At 40.0% G+C, this 16,083-nt stretch overlaps 1 protein-coding gene across 2 annotated transcripts in view; it reads right to left on the minus strand.

Annotated features, from left to right (window-relative positions):
* The window catches only part of LOC132103358 (zinc finger protein ZFPM2-like), a 149,042-nt gene that overhangs the window by 102,559 nt on the left and 30,400 nt on the right, over positions 1-16,083 (minus strand). The window lies entirely within an intron of this gene.

The raw sequence follows: 16,083 nt of genomic DNA on the forward strand, positions 1-16,083 counted from the left end.
AAATTCAAGTCACTTTTAAGGTTCTTCTTCAGTTGGGATTGCTACTGTAGATTTGGAAACAAAGCCACTGAATGTCGCTATACAAAACTGCATTTGCACTAATTTTGCAATATCAAACAAAATGCCTATGCTCAAAAATACTACCACAAAAACTGGTTTTCCAGAAAGCAGTTTGTGTAAACACAAACGGTTTCATATTTGCATACTGTATCCCACTACTATTTCCAAAACTAAAAGCAATATTATATTTTTTGGACTCATTATTTGATTTTATTTATTTATTTTTTTAATGCAAAATAATCATTATTATTTCCTAGATGACAACTGGCCAACATTCCTTTACATGCAAAAATGTAGCTTTATTGCTGCATACGGAATACTGTTTTATATAATAATTTTGTGAAAAACAGCTACACAGTATGCTGTACACTAGCATTCCTAACATAATCTCTCCTCAGGAAAGTGTTTCCTGTAGCCTACTTGACTGAGTATCCTCCTGACCGCTGCTGCACGTGTGGAGCGCCGCTGCTTCTCAGCCGATGTCAAACCTGTGAAACCCTCTTCATCTGCAAGAAAAGTTCTTCTCTCTCGACCTACTGACTTTTAACACCTGCATCAGCAGGAGCGGAGGACAGAAAATGCCTTTATTAATTTGTCCACCTTATCAAAGGATACAATGTTGATTTTCCATTTACATTTCATGCCTGCAGGTAATACACCACTGCAATCTTAAAGGAGACATTTTTCCAAATGATTAATTTTTTTCTCTGCTCTGTGCAATGTTATTTCTTTAAATCTAAATGATTTTTTGATTTTAGCCTGTAGCTGAACCTTTTTTTTGTGGGGTTATTTGCATATTGCCACAATCAAGGGCATTGGTTGAATTGCTTGCACCTAAATTTGTATGAAAAAAAAGGTCAGACCACCGCATTTGAAAAAGATTTTCTCTCCCTAAAAAATGTAAAATAAATATTTATTTAATATTCAATGCATTTAGCACCAATAATTTGTGTGCAAACACTTCCTTTCAAAAGTTTAGGTGTCAGTAAGATACTTTTACTTTAAGTAAGGTCTAATTAAATTGCATAAAATGTTACAGTAAATACATTTATAAAGTAACAAAAGCTTTCTTATTCTTAACTTACTAATCAAATTGTGAAAAATGGCATTTGGAGAAATAAATAACTTTGAGAAATATATTAAAATAGAAAAACATTTATTTTAAATCGAAATAAAATAATTATATATATATATATATATATGTGTGTGTGTGTGTGTGTGTGTGTGTGTGTGTGTGTGTGTGTGTGTGTGTGTGAGTGTATTACATCAAATAAATGCAGCATTGGTAAGAGACTTCTTTCAAAAATAAAAAAAAAAATGGCAATGCATGCCTCAGTATTATATAGCACATACTACTTTTATTATCATTCATACTTTGAAAATTTTCAAAAATACATTATAATAATACCTAGCAATGCCCTAGAAACCACCCAGAATAGCATAGCAACTGCATATGCTAACATGCGAACAACCACTCAGAACACCTTTGCAACAATCCAAAATGTCAACAAAAATATGAAGTGTAAAAATGTAACTTCAAAAGTTTCAACATCAAACCATTATAAACACAACTAATCTTTTGCATGTCAAAATTTCCATATATTCTCAAGTTAGGGAAGTTGACATCCTAAGTACACCACTTAACGTGTCATTTTGTTCGTTTGTAACAGTCGAGATGCTCACTTTAATAAAGCAATAAATTCCGTGAAGAGCCCTTTCTTCCTCCACAGAGCAGCGTCGAGCACTACCTGATCTTCCCAAAAGGCTGTCTCTGTTCATTAAGACTGCTAAATGACTCTTTTATAGTGCGTTACATCTGCAGGACTCATGCTACATGAAAAGAATTAGCGCACATATCTCTAATAGACACGGTGTGAAGCGCTGGAGAGCTAGAGTTTAAATTAGGTTACAGTTTTATGATCTAATCATGTTCAGGCCTTTCACTGGCTTACGGAGGGAAGCGGCAGTTGCGTTCTCTCAATACATCTCAATATGCTAAAAGCAGATGGGCAGAGAGATATCATCCGCTCTGAACTGCTGAGGCCTGACACTTCTCTCTGAGAGGATGAGGAGCGGCTGCGAGATGGGTTTCTGAAAACACTATTCAAACAAAAGCTGAGGGGAAGAGTCCTGAAAAACCATCACCAACAGCCTTAAATGTCTTTAAATGACTAGAAATTCAAAAATAAAATAAAAAATACAAGGTGATGGCACACTGTAAAAATTATATACTACCCTTCAAAAGTTTGAGGTCTGTAAGATTTTTTTAATGTTTTTGAAAGTGTCTTAAGCTCACCAAGGCTGCATTTAATTTTTGATTCAACTTTAAGTAAGTTTGATCAAAAATACAGTAAAAACCATAATATTGTGAAATATTATTAGAATTTAAAATATCTTTTTTCTATTTGAATATGTTTTCAAATGGAATTTATTCCTGTGATGCAAAGCTAAATTTTCAGCATCTTTACTCCAGTCTTCAGTGTCACATGACCCTTGAGAAATCATTCCAAAATGCTGATTTGGTGCTGAATAACCATTTCTTATTATTATCGATGCTGAAAAGAGATGCAATCCTTTTTATTTTTCCTTAAAACTGATCTTTTTTTTTTCTTTGATTAACAGAAAATTCTAAAGAACAAAATTTATTTGAAATATAAATATTTGCATTATATGTCTTTACTGTCACTTTTAATAAATTTAATGGATCCGTTTTGAATAAAAGTATTAATTTCTTTATTTCAGTTCAGTCCTAAAAAATTAAAATTTTCTTAATTTGCACTCTTTCTATGAGGCAATTTAATTACAATTAAGTCGCAACAAATCTGTTTTTTTTTTTGTTTTTGTTTTTTTACACAGCTCCACATATATTTTGCTACATATGTCATTCAAATAAATTACCAGACCTACACTTACAGATTAATTATTTTTTAATACTCAATGAGAAAAATCAATAATAAGTGACATTAAATTACAACTTTTTGCATGGTATGACAGACTAGAATTGTATTCTGGTATCTATCCAAACTTGTAATATCTGAATGTCCTGGTTTCATCACAAATATAAAAATTAGGGCTGGATGATTATGGCCTAAAATCAAAACCTCGATTAATTGAACATTTTACCTCGATTACGATTAATGAACGATTATTTTGTTTCTGTTTTGTTTTTTGCCCTCATAGTTCACTGACAAGGTTTGTACTGTAAGCAGGGCCATAGCTGGGGTTAGCGGGGCCCCGGTACAGGTTGTATTTTCGTTATGTTTATTTGTTTGTGCGATTTACACAGTGTCTGAGTTTTTTCAAGTTTGTAAGTGTCCAGGCTCAGAAACCGAATAATTAAATATAAAATAGCACTGTAAAAATTAAACATACAGTCAACCTAAAATTTATTCAGACACCTTCAACATTTCTCATATTATCAGTTTATTTGCTATAGTTTAGAAAATGGTAATAAAATATGACAAGAACTCAGAGTTAAACTGTCTTTCTATCAAACAAAACTTCAGACAACAGTCAATACTTTGTTGGCCAAATAACCAAGCAATGATTAATTGTGTTCAGTCTGTGGTGTGAAAAGGTTGCATTAGCAATTCTGCAAAGGAGAGCTCAGTTCAGTGTTACCGTCTGTGAGATGCGACTCTCTCTCCGATTGCCAAAACATTTTTTGTCACATCCAGCAAACATCTCCTCACTATCCGCTAGCTGCTTGTCCCCTGAACACACTGTAAAAAAACGGGGTCTCTCTAGACACCACAGACTCCACAAACAACAAGAAAAACAAACTGGGCTCACCCACACCACAAAACATAACACTGTTCCAGCCAATAACCGACAAGAAAGATTTGGGGGGTGGGGTTTGGGGGGTTAGTGCACGGATGAGGAGGAGGGAGGGTCTAGCTAGCCTCCGTTTTGTTTGACAACAATTTGAACATCAACAAGTTACGACTCCCGGCATCACTTAGAGCACCTTTAATAATACACTTCCGACCGTCTAATCGCTTAAATGACTAAACCATGAAACAAATACAACTGACAAAGTTCAGTGAATACGCAAGGCTCACCGCTCACGCACCATCACTGTGTTGAACCAGCGTTCACGTCCTTGTTTTGCTTTTATGCCACTGACTGGACGGGGCAGAGTCATGTGGCTACACATGTCGGTTAGTCGGTTAGAGGTTCTGAATTTCGGTTTCGATTACTTTTCGATTAATCATCCAGCCCTAATAAAAATATTTGATTTATTATTTCAAGGATCAAGGATGCATCAGTTTAAGTTATGTTTAAGTGTGAGATCTATTAGAAATAGCTCTTAAAGCTATTAAAACTCATTTTCCTCTAGTTAAATTAGAAGATAATACCAGGATACTGGATGATTACCATATACACAAGACAGACATTTAACAGATTCATGAAAATTCACAATCCAGTGGGTCCTTGCATCAGAGTCATGTTTTAAAAGGCTTCTTCACAGCCCTCCACTGCTTCGATTACCAAAGTTCAAGCCCTTTGCACATGTTTGGCTTATTATACTGCATTCATTGCATGAAGAGACCTGAAATAATTTCAGAGACAGCAAGCGATAAGAATAATGACTTTCTAAACGACGAGACCCACACTCCTAGCTCATTTTCTGATAGTGCTATAGCCCGCTATATTTAGTTGTGTACTGTTTAAAAGTCTGTCACAATCAATCTCCTGACGACTGAACACTGGCTGCGGTTTGCAGATGCTCGGAGGGGCCAAACACACCGGACGCCGCACTGACACCATCAGAGAATCACTTGAACCCAAGAGAGAAAATCAATGAGACGAGATATATTACAAGATAGAGAGACTCTCGTTAGATGAAGAATCTGAGAAAATGAAAGTCATGTGAAAACCGCAGGCTTTGCGATCCATTTTACACAAAAATGCATTTTTGATGGTCTGTTGACGAACTTCAGCTTTTCAGTTAGCAGTGGAAAATTGATCTGTGTTGTTAAGATAACAGAAATTTGTCTCTGTGTGACAGAACTGTTGAATATATACATAAAAGCACAAATACTACAGTGTATTAAATTTACTGCATAGGCAAAACATTTGAAAAATTACTGATAAAAAAAGCAACATATTCAGAGCATGTTGCAAGCTTGAAAAGCATAGCAAACCAAAACATGAAAATGCTGTCATCATTTATACACCCTCATTTCATCGTATGAAGTCAAGGTACTTCAAATATATTGAATGAGTCTTATGGACTACTTTTATGGTCCTCTTTTAAGCTTTTTGTCAATTTTGTTCATTGTATGAAAAAGAGCTATGTGGACATTCTGCTAAACATCTGCTCTTTTTTTCCTGACCTCAACCCATGCCTTGCCCTCTCATTGGCTGTAGCTCGTCACGACACCTGACACCACGTGATGTCGAATCGGCTGACCGGTCCCAATATTTAGCATGCTAGATATTTGTTTGGAGTCTGCAAGGCATCGGTGATGCATCAGCGAGCCTCTTTGATGCATAGTTAAGTTGTTCACACATAAAGATTGCCGAGCGCTGCTAATTTTCCCCCGATCACAGCCTGACCTGTCGGTGCCGTCATGGAATCTGGCTTAAAACAATTATATAATTATACTAAAAGGCCAATCAGTTGACAGAAGGCATGTAGCAAATTTTATACAAGAGTTTCTCTCGGCAAAGATTTGATCATGTCAACCCTCTACATTGCGAGTAAATCACTCGCATATGCGACAAAATTTTACTCTGGGTGACTAAATTGTCAATTGTTAGCCATTGGCTGATAAATTCTTAGATTTTACTCGCCAGTGTGTGTGTTCAAGGCTATTATAAGATTAGCACATTTTCACTCGCTGAACACTGAGCGCTTCAGAGTTCTCTCTCCATCAAGTGATCTGTACTTTTCACTTCATCTCAATGGATGCACAGTGCACCTGTATTTGACGCTCTGTAAACTCTGTGTGACTCGCCGTCGCTGTGCTGATAGTGCTGTTTAGTGCTGAGAGTCTTACCACGCTGAATCGACACGCTACATGTAAACTATATTCTTTGTTGTCTTCCCCTGTTCATTTTAGAATTATTGAACTTTTTCGAACAAGCAGAAGATATGCCGGTTTCTCCGGTAGTGGGCGGGGCTAATGTGCAAATGGCAATTTCATTGGCTGGCGCTCATCTGTTACCATCCCTGTTTTGATTTCAGCAAATCAGTTCGACCGAACGCAGACAACGTTATTAATATTCATGAACCCAGCAGCTCATCAATCCATAGTGCATTGTATATTGTGGTAGTTGAATTAGTAGTAGTATTATCTTTTAATAATAATTAATATGATCTATTACTTATTTATTTTATTTTTTTACAGAAACCCAAAAATATCTTAAGCATCACCACCAGTCTTAAGTTCAGTTACAATTACAAATATGCATTCATACATGGCTATCAAGTTTGAAATACTTGCATTAAATAGTGCTTAATAACATAATATAATGCTAGACTGACTGATTGAAAAGCTAAGACTTAAGAAGCTGGGACATTTTACAAAGATAAGCTGATTGGAATCATCTGTGTGTGTGTGTGTGTGTGTGTGTGTGTGTGTGTGTGTGTGTGTGTGTGTGTAAAAAAGTATATCAGTCTGACGAGTAAAATAAAAACTTTACTAGCCAATGGCGATTATATTGCTAAGGTGTGCGTAGAGGGTAGCATGTTGACAATTTAAAGGTCTTAGGCATTCGACTGACAAAAAAAAGTTTGGGAATCCCTGCTTTAAGACATCATAATAAAACAACACAACTTAAGCTGCAGCAGTGAATACTAATGTAACACGCATTCACACAACCCTCTGTTCGCCCAGTGGCCCCTGCAAGATAAAGATCAGCCCGGAGATGCAAAGATACATCTGCTCGCTGTCTCTAAACAAGACAAGTGCTTGGAAACATGTGCAAGGGAATCCGCGAATCAAAAAGTCATTCATAATGCGTCACCACACTTCAAATCTAAACCCTGGCTAACTCTGAAAAGCCTTAACAAGTAGGCCTAAGGGCAGAAAAATGAAATTATTTTGAAATTGAATTCTAAACTTCAAAACAAACGGGCTGGTGTTGGGGATTGGCTGGCGGTGTAGCCACATGCACACGTTTGGAGGCGGGCCGGGGCTCGTCTGGGGCCTCTGACGGTGATAGCACACTTTATCAGCAGGAGCCACAGTGTGGAGTCCCATCACAGTCTGGGTCTTCTCTATGGCTCCTAATTAGGGTAGAGGTAATTGAATCGCATAGAACAAAGCAGCAGATCTCTACATGCATGGAAATCATTCTGCTTGCACCTACAGCAGCCTTTTTTTCATCTGGCTGTGCCATTGAAAATGGCACCGAGCTTGGCCTGAGGATAAAACACACAGCGAGCACCTGAGACCCCACACAAATACATAATGCCGTGTAAAGGCCTATAGGGATGTCAAGACCTGCCCAAAACCTGCCAGACTTGGAAGGAAACCTGCCTTTTGTGGGCCAAAGACAGATTTTGGTGTGGTGTTGGGACATTCGGGTTTGAAAGTCAAACACACACACGTCTCCGCACAACTCTTCTGAAGCTGCTTAATTGTTCAGTTACACTCATTAGAATCACACATGCAGGATTTGCGTCATATTTTGATTGAGCTGCTTAAAAAAAAGCAGCTGGTATAACATCTTTACCAAAACAGAGAGAGCGAACTGATATAACCACATAATGTTTTCATCCTAGACATCAATGAGATTAAATGGAGAACAAATGCACACCAAATTGAGATTTTCTGATATCTCTCCTGAGATAAAGTGAACTGACATCTTCAGAGAAGTGATGTCAACAATATCTCAAAACTGTGCTGAGATTTATGACCTGGGATCTATGATACCACAGACATCTCAAAATGCACTCAAATGATTTTCCATCAAATTATTCCAAGAGCAAAATAAGTGTATTGTGCTATGTAAATTAATTTTATAGCTCTATTCTCTTACAGAAATGTAGTCTTTTTTTTCTTTCTATTTTCTATTTTCTTTCCCCTTATTTTTTTATTTCCCATTTCTCTTAAAAAATGTAAGGAGTAACACATGAGACAAAGTTGATATTCATTAAAGAGCAACCTTTCAGCAAAAAAAAAAAAAAAAATTGTCTGGCCGTGTTTTTATTTAAAATTAAACAAATCTTTTGACCAGTGAATTTCCATCAATTGTACTCAGTAAGTTCATATTTCTAGAAATAACTGCTGAGAATAATTGTTTTATATGATATATAAAATAAATAATATTCAGTGAATTTTTTTCTGAATGTTTACCGTTTTTGGATTTTATAATTTATAAAAACATTATAGAAATTAATACAATCTTAAAAATCCAGGCCTGAAAAGAAATTCCTTTTTCAGAATTGAAATGCCCATGAGATCCTTTTCCTTGAGTTAAAATTATTTTTATACTGAAAATTATTATATGTGACCCTGGACCACAAAACCAAAAAGTCTTAAGTGTAAATTTTTCGAAACTGAGATTTATACATCAGCTGATACTGAATAAATAAGCTTTCCATTAATGTATGGTGGTGTATTAGGATCGGACGATATTTGGCCGAGATACAACTATTTGAAAATCTGGAATCTGAGGGTGCAAAAAAAACTAAATACTGAGAAAATCGCCTTTGAAGTTGTCCAAATGAATTCTTAGCAATGCATATTACTAATCAAAAATATAGTTTTGATATATTTACAGTAGGAAATTTACAAAATATCTTCATGGAACATGATCTTTACTTAATATCCTAATGATTTTTGGCATAAAAGAAAAATCAATTAATTTGCCCCATACAATTTTTGGCTATTGATACAAATATACCCCAGGGACTTAAGAATGGTTTGTGGTCCAGGGTCACATAGTGTTTTTCAAAGCTAAGCATCTGAATAAATTCATAGTTAATTAGGGCAAAGCATCTGGTCATATCTTAATTAGGTCATGTTTTCTGGGTTGCATGTTTAATGTGTTTAAACTCATAGATCAATGATTAAAAGATTCAATTACTATAGCAGCTAAAGTCCATTAAGATCATAATCATAATCACTGTGAAAAATCACACATGTGCATGCTAAAAAACAGCAAAGTGGCTCTAATCTGTTGAGTTTGCAGAGTTGTGTGTGCATTTGAAAGTGAGACATCCTGTGTTCAGCATCTAGTAGACTGGAATTGGAGAGGCATAAAAACAGGACTGGCATTTGAAAGGGCCATTAAAATGCTGGAGGCGTTTCTGAGCAAGCTGATGGGATCAACAGATGCCAAAATCTCAGAGCTTCTACTTCTCTCTCTCTCTTTCTCTCTGCACCCAACTGGCAGTGCCACACACCTATTAAAGTCTGAGGGTCATCCTCCAAATGTTCAACACCAATCACAGAGACCCTGCTCTCTGAAGCTCAGGTGTGAGTTCTCATTAGCTCCTGTGCTCTGTCCCAATTTGAACTGGGCCATCTTTCAGAAACACTCTGTCTCATTGCTCCGCATCAGCTGCACTGAGCTTCCGAGAGAAAAATTTACAGTACAAGTGAACCGTAGTGGATTTCTGAGCCTGAGGTGAGGTCACACTACACGTTAATCATGCAAAATAATTTCAGCCTCGCAATAAATAAGGCTGAACAGAATTTTGCACTTTTGGCCTTCTGTTTTCAAGATAAAATACATTTAAAAAATAATAATAATAACAGCAGATTAAAAATGCTGTCAGCATGAAATCAAAATTGACATGTTTTACTTATTAAATGAACAATTCTGGTCTTATTGCAAACTATTTATCGGTACACAATATTCTAAGTAAAAGAAATGTTTGTCTTCGTAATTTTTAGTTGAAACCTAAAAACTTTGTTCAAATACCCCTTTCAAATGTCCCTCCCCTCCAACCAGCTGGCTTCACTCTGGTGTCACACTCGTTCCCTGTCAAGGGAACTTTGAACTGCGTCCTCTGAGGGGACACTATGGGGAACACCTCGTCGCGACCCGTGTCTGAAGCATATTTTGAAAAACGCCAAGGAGGAAAGAGGAAAGAGGGACAGCCATCTGGATCCTGCGGCTCAGGACCCGCCGTTGCCGAGGCACGGAGGAGAATGAGCTCGTGGGGATCACAGGTGGATCTCGCTGAGGAGAGTAGAGAGGGACTTTTCCTTTCACACTCTCTGGCGGCAAACACGAGTAAACTTCAGGAGGAAGATGCGTTGTCATTAACCCATTCTGACACTGAAGTTAGTGCTCTGCTGGGTTCTACCCAGGAAGAGCAGGAGATGTCTGAGAGTGGCTAAGAAGTTGAGGCTGAGCCTTCTCATTCCTCCTGCCCTGCGTATGGGGAGCTGTAAGAGGTTATGGATCGTGCCACGGCAAAATTAGACTTGCCATGGAAGCGTGCCAGAAAAGTAACGTCGCGAGGTCGCCTCGATGAGTGTTATTTGTCTGACCATAGCCCTCCAGCCCAGGTGAGCCTTCCATTCTTGCCTGACTTACATGCAGAAGTCGAAAAGGAATTGAAGAGGCCGTTTTCCTCTCGCATCCATCGGTTTCAGCATACGAGTTATGCTAATATCGAAGGCATGCACGACAACGGCTATAAGAGGATGCCCCCTGTAGAAGAGACTTGCCGCCTAAGGGCAGGGGCAAGAGGAATCGCGGGTCACGGAGAGGTAAGCAGGGTCTGAGGGATGTGATTCAGACGAGGCAGCGTCCTCGTCCAGATCGGAGTGATACCTATTTGCTCTGGATGTTTTATCCTCTGTTTTAACTTCTGTTTTTATCCTCCCCTGCCTAATTCCCCTGTAGCCACCAGCTCTCCACCTGATCGAGGTTAGGTGGAAAGTTTCTCACATAACAGTCTCCTATCCTGGACCTATGATGTTTTGGTTGGTTCTATGTTCATAGTAACCACCTTACTGACGGTCCGGACCAGAAGGGGGCACCTCGTAAGCGGGACTCCAGTACAGGAGGGTGGGTGAGTACGTAACCCTTTCTTTATCTGCTTATGGGTGTAATGTTGCTGGTGGTTATATGTCTACTAACAAACTCTGTGAGTTTCCTTTACAGTGCTCTGGTATTAGGTGGCCAAGATCACAGGCTTTCGGCAGGCGGCCGCGCCGCTTGGGTTCCGCCCCCCCGGGGCGCGACACCCACCGCGGAGTGGGACCCGCGTGTGGGATGCAAGCGCTCTGCAGTTGTCCATCCCACACCCCCTCCCGAGGAGCCTGGCTGGTCGTCAGAACTGGCACAGCACTGCGGGGAATTTCATGGATGTCCGGCCAGGTCACCCTGAGGGGCCGTCTGGCCACTTGGCGCATCCGGGGAGGCGGTAGTTACGGAATTCTTCTGTATGTACTGCCTCAGGTGATGCTCCCCTCGCTTGAGGGTTGGAGCTCGCCTCTCCCGTGCGATCCAGCGCCTCTGCGATGTTTAGGAACCTTTCTGTACACATGCTAAGCCTGTGTACTTTCTCAAAACCACATGGTGGTCAGTGTGCACGTGAACACTTTGCGCACTGTCTGAAATCTACGTAAGTGGTAAGTGTGCACGCAAGACTCTGCGCACTTTCTGAAATCCTGTACGGTAGGGGTTACACGCTCCGCTTCGTTCCCTTTCTTAAGATGATTAGCCCTGTGTTCCATGGGCTTCATTCAACCAGTGTGTATTTGTTATACACCTCTAGCATCGCTTCCCTCAACGTGAGGGGCTGTGTGGACGTACTGTGGGGCCTCTCTGAAGGCGAGCTCCCAAATACTGTGGTTGTCAGGTAGTAGGCCTCACCAGGCCTCCCTGGAGGTTTAGCTCCCACATACTGTGCGTTTCCACTAAAAAGCGAGCTCCCATGGTTTGTGGTTGTCAGGTAGTAGGCCTCACCAGGCCTCCCTGGAGTTGAGTTCCAATAACTTTCAGTTTCCACTTAAGGTGGTTATCTGGTAACAGGTAGTAGGCCTCTCTAGGCCTCTCTGTAGGTGAACTCCCACATATTGTGGTTATCAGGTAGTAGGCTTCACAGGCCTCTCTGAAGGTGAGCTCCCACATACTGTGGTTGTCAGGTAACCTTTTCAGAAATCCACGTAAGTGGTAAGTGTGCACGCAAGAGACTGCACACTTTCTGAAATCCTGTACGGTAGGGGTTACGCGCTCCGCTTCGTTTTCTTTTTTAAGATGATTAGCCCTGGGTTCCTTGGGCTTCATTCAACCAGTGTGTATTTGTTATATACCTCGAGCATTGCTTCCCTCAACATGAGGGGTGGTGTGGGCAATTCTCGTGGTAGTTTAGCAGCGCCCCCTTTTGTCTAAAGAAGAATTGTCGCCTATGAGCATGCTGCTCGGAGCTCGGAGCTCGGAGTCCTCCTCTCATAGAGAGGAGACTGAATGCTCGGTTTTTTCATCAGAGCGCTCCAGTACTACATACTGTTTTGAGACGCACTGTGAGAGCAGACATCCTGCTGAGGCAGGGGCTGAGGCTCGGGGAATGGCGCCTTTGCACCAAGGTGTTGAAGCAGAGTTAGGAGAGGTTGGCCAGATTTGGGTGGATTGGTTTTGCGGCTCGAGAGAGCATCGCACTATCCCCCCTGGCTTCCTCTGACTCATCCAGCTCCATTGGGGCTGGACGCCATGGTACAGATGGGGCCGAGGCTTCATCTGTACATTCCTTCCTCCAATTGCTCTGCTCCCGGGCCATTTCATCTACGAGCTATCAGAGTGCCACGAGAGCCCCTCCTTAGAACAGTATTTATAAATCCATGTTATGGTAAGTGTGCACGTGAAGTCTTTGCACACTTTCTGAAATCCACACTGTTGTAAGTTTGCACTCTAGTACTCTGCGTTCTTTCTAAAATCCTATATGGTGAGGGCTTTGCGCGGCTGCTTCGTGCCCTTTCTTGAGTCGGTTAAAGCCCCGTTCATCTTGGGCGCCACTCCACCCAGGTATCCTCTGATACCTATCTAGAACAGGGCGTTGCTACTAGAGTACTGTTGGGACAGCTCTTTCTTTTTTTTTTTGGGTATGTAGCTTAGGCCTTTGGCCATAAGGGATAATGTCATAGACAGCCGTCGAACCGTCCCAGGGGCGACTCTCGGTGAAATGGTAGAGTTGGTACTTAGTGTTTGCCATGATTCTGGTCTGCACTCCCCTCAGCATGGCGGCGTGGGTATACTGTTCCCCATAGTGTCCCCTCAGAGGACGCAGTTCGAAGTTCCCTTGACAGGGAACGTCTCAGGTTACGAATGTAACCATGGTTCCCTGAGAGGGAACGAGACACTGTGTCCTCTAGCTCCCTGCCATGCTTCGAACGCAAGCTTCACGAAGAAGATAAGTGACGGGTCCTATGGGCGCGTATTTATAGTCGCGCTGGTAGTGACGTCAGAGGCTGTCGCCGGCCAACACGTTGGCGTTTTTCAAAGTATGCTTCAGACACGGGTCACGACGAGGTGTTCCCCATAGTGTCCCCTCAGAGGACGCAGTGTCTCGTTCCCTCTCAGGGAACCATGGTTACATTCGTAACTTGAGACGTTTTTTTTTTTACAATCCAATCCATTTCCAACGGATAAAATCAAAGCCTGTCCCATTTTTTTCTCCTAATATCCAAAAAATACACCACACTATGGAATACATTATGTTTTATACAAGACTGTGAAGAAAATACACCACAAAAATATATTTAAATGGCACTTTAAGTACTGTATCATTAAGTACTAAATCATTCAAATATCACTATATGCGCTTGAAATTGGATGATTTATTTTTAAATTGTGGTTCAAAATCCTCCTCCACATAACTGTAAAATTAAGCATCAAATATATTCTGATTGGCTGTCATGTCCAGCATTTTCTCTTTTATTATGGAAAGACAAATGACTTACAATTTGTTGTCTCGTGCCTGGTTAGGAAAATATTTTTGTCACCATCCAAAAGCTGATGTCTTCTGAGGTAAATGAGGATGAATGCTCTAGAGCTCTCAGAGCCTTAGTTTTAAATCAAGACCATTTTATATCAAGGAAATAAATGAGGGGCTTTCAGAGAAAAGTGATTGGAGTCTTAAATACTTGGAGATAAAAAAATGTTTCTCCATCAAGGAATAATTTCTGAAACGGATATACCCGCGATTCCAATTTCACTCCAGCAAGAAAGAGGCGGCAGTTTTTCAAGCAATAAATTCCTCATTAATTCAATTCTAATTTGCCTCTAGTTCCTATTTCTATTATTGATAGTTCCACTTCTTAATACCCTAGATAAAAATAATAATAATAAAAAAAATCACTGCTCTAACTCTAAGGAGACAGAATCCACGATAAGATCTAAATATTTCTCATGCCAAAGAGAAGTGTGAAGTCTGATGAACATTTCAAAAGAACAATTATTTATGGATCAGCTAAATCTTTTCCACTTTTTAATTAAAAGTAAAGAAAATAGAAGCTAATTATCCTGTAAAGATTAGCTGGTGGGCATCTTTCTGTAAATTAGTTCTAATTAAAAGGAAATTGTCAAATGACATTCAAAGTGCTGTCCTTTAAAACAGACAGAGGGCGGGAGTTTTTTCTTGCCAGTTCTTAAGTCTTGATGTGGTTGTGAAGCTTACGGAGAGAAATTAAAATTCCATCAGAAACCGAGGCAGAAGGGCCGTTCCCCCTCCTGAAAACACTCTACACTGGGGAACATGGCCTCTATTGGGCAACCATATCTGTGGAGGCCTCCTGGATCATTATTTGATTGCACTGATGGTCTAACTGTTTAACGTGTGGGTCAAGTGTGAAATACATTTTCAATTTCTATGATAACACACCGAAGGAATATCTCAGTGAATTCATCTAGGCTACTCTGTTTCTAACCTAGAAAGAAATGATAATGCCCAGAGGTTGCCCTTTCATTAAAGCATCAACTTTGACTCAGATTTTTCTCTTAAGGACTGTATGGATTACTATATGACTTTAGGGATAGTTCACCCAAAAAAAAAAAATAATAATTCTGTCATCATTTACGCACTTTATGGATTCTTTAAAATATCTTTTGTGTTCCCATTAACTGTAAGTCAAAACACTGCTGTTTGTTTGAGGATCTGATCAGTCCAATGGCATGGATTTGGGGCAGGACTAACTTTTTTTTTAAACCAGTGGAAAAAGAGTGACTCTATTCACCCTGGAATTACACACTTCGACTTTAAATCCCTGAGGAAAATTAAATATAGGCACAAATTAGGTAACTATTGACGTACAGAAAGCATTTTCAGGAATTAAATAATTGATGATGCAGCTCAGATAATCTGAGAAAAGTTCAGTTGGAGACACTGTTGAGATCAATTCTGAAACTCTCAAGGAAACTTGTGAGATTATTGGGGGTTCTTTCTCTCAAGACAAAAGCCTTAGAAGTGTATGGGTAGACACTTAAGCCTCTGTTATACTTTTCACATCCACGAGTCTGCTATGGAATGCTAGGTAGGTGTGACATAAAAATCATCATCAGAAAGTGTGCACGGAGGCTCTGAGCGGACGACCGCATGACTCGTGGTCAGTAGGCTTCAAAAGCACAATTGCACATGTGCAGGTAGTGTGAAGAAGCCCATTGCTACTCGAACCGGTGCAATCCGTCAATAAAAGAATATAAAGACAGCCAGATGTGCAATAATTCTGTGCAATTGTTTGTTCATATGTTTGTTGCAGAGCGGACCATCAGCATATGCTTTCGGAAGTATAAATTTTTTATTTATTGTTTTACTCAGCCAGTACAACAGGAGAAGTAGCGAATAGCCAATAGCTGGCCTCGTTTTATGTCACGTGCTTCCCGAAACAGCGTCTCTGCAGCATTCAGCGGGATGTGGGAGTACTTTACTTTGAGCCTTTAAAAAAGAAGAGTAACCTGTAAACTCTGCACTACTGAACTGTTTAAGGGGACGTTCACATATCGCGTCTTTTGCGCGCTCAAGTTCGTTATTTCCAACACCACACCGCATCGAGTTAAAAACATTTCAACTTTTCAGAATGCCGCAAGCGCACCGCGGGTCATGTGACAAGAACT

The sequence above is a fragment of the Carassius carassius genome, chromosome 24 (assembly GCF_963082965.1).
Source record: "Carassius carassius chromosome 24, fCarCar2.1, whole genome shotgun sequence".
Lineage (NCBI taxonomy): Eukaryota > Metazoa > Chordata > Actinopteri > Cypriniformes > Cyprinidae > Carassius > Carassius carassius.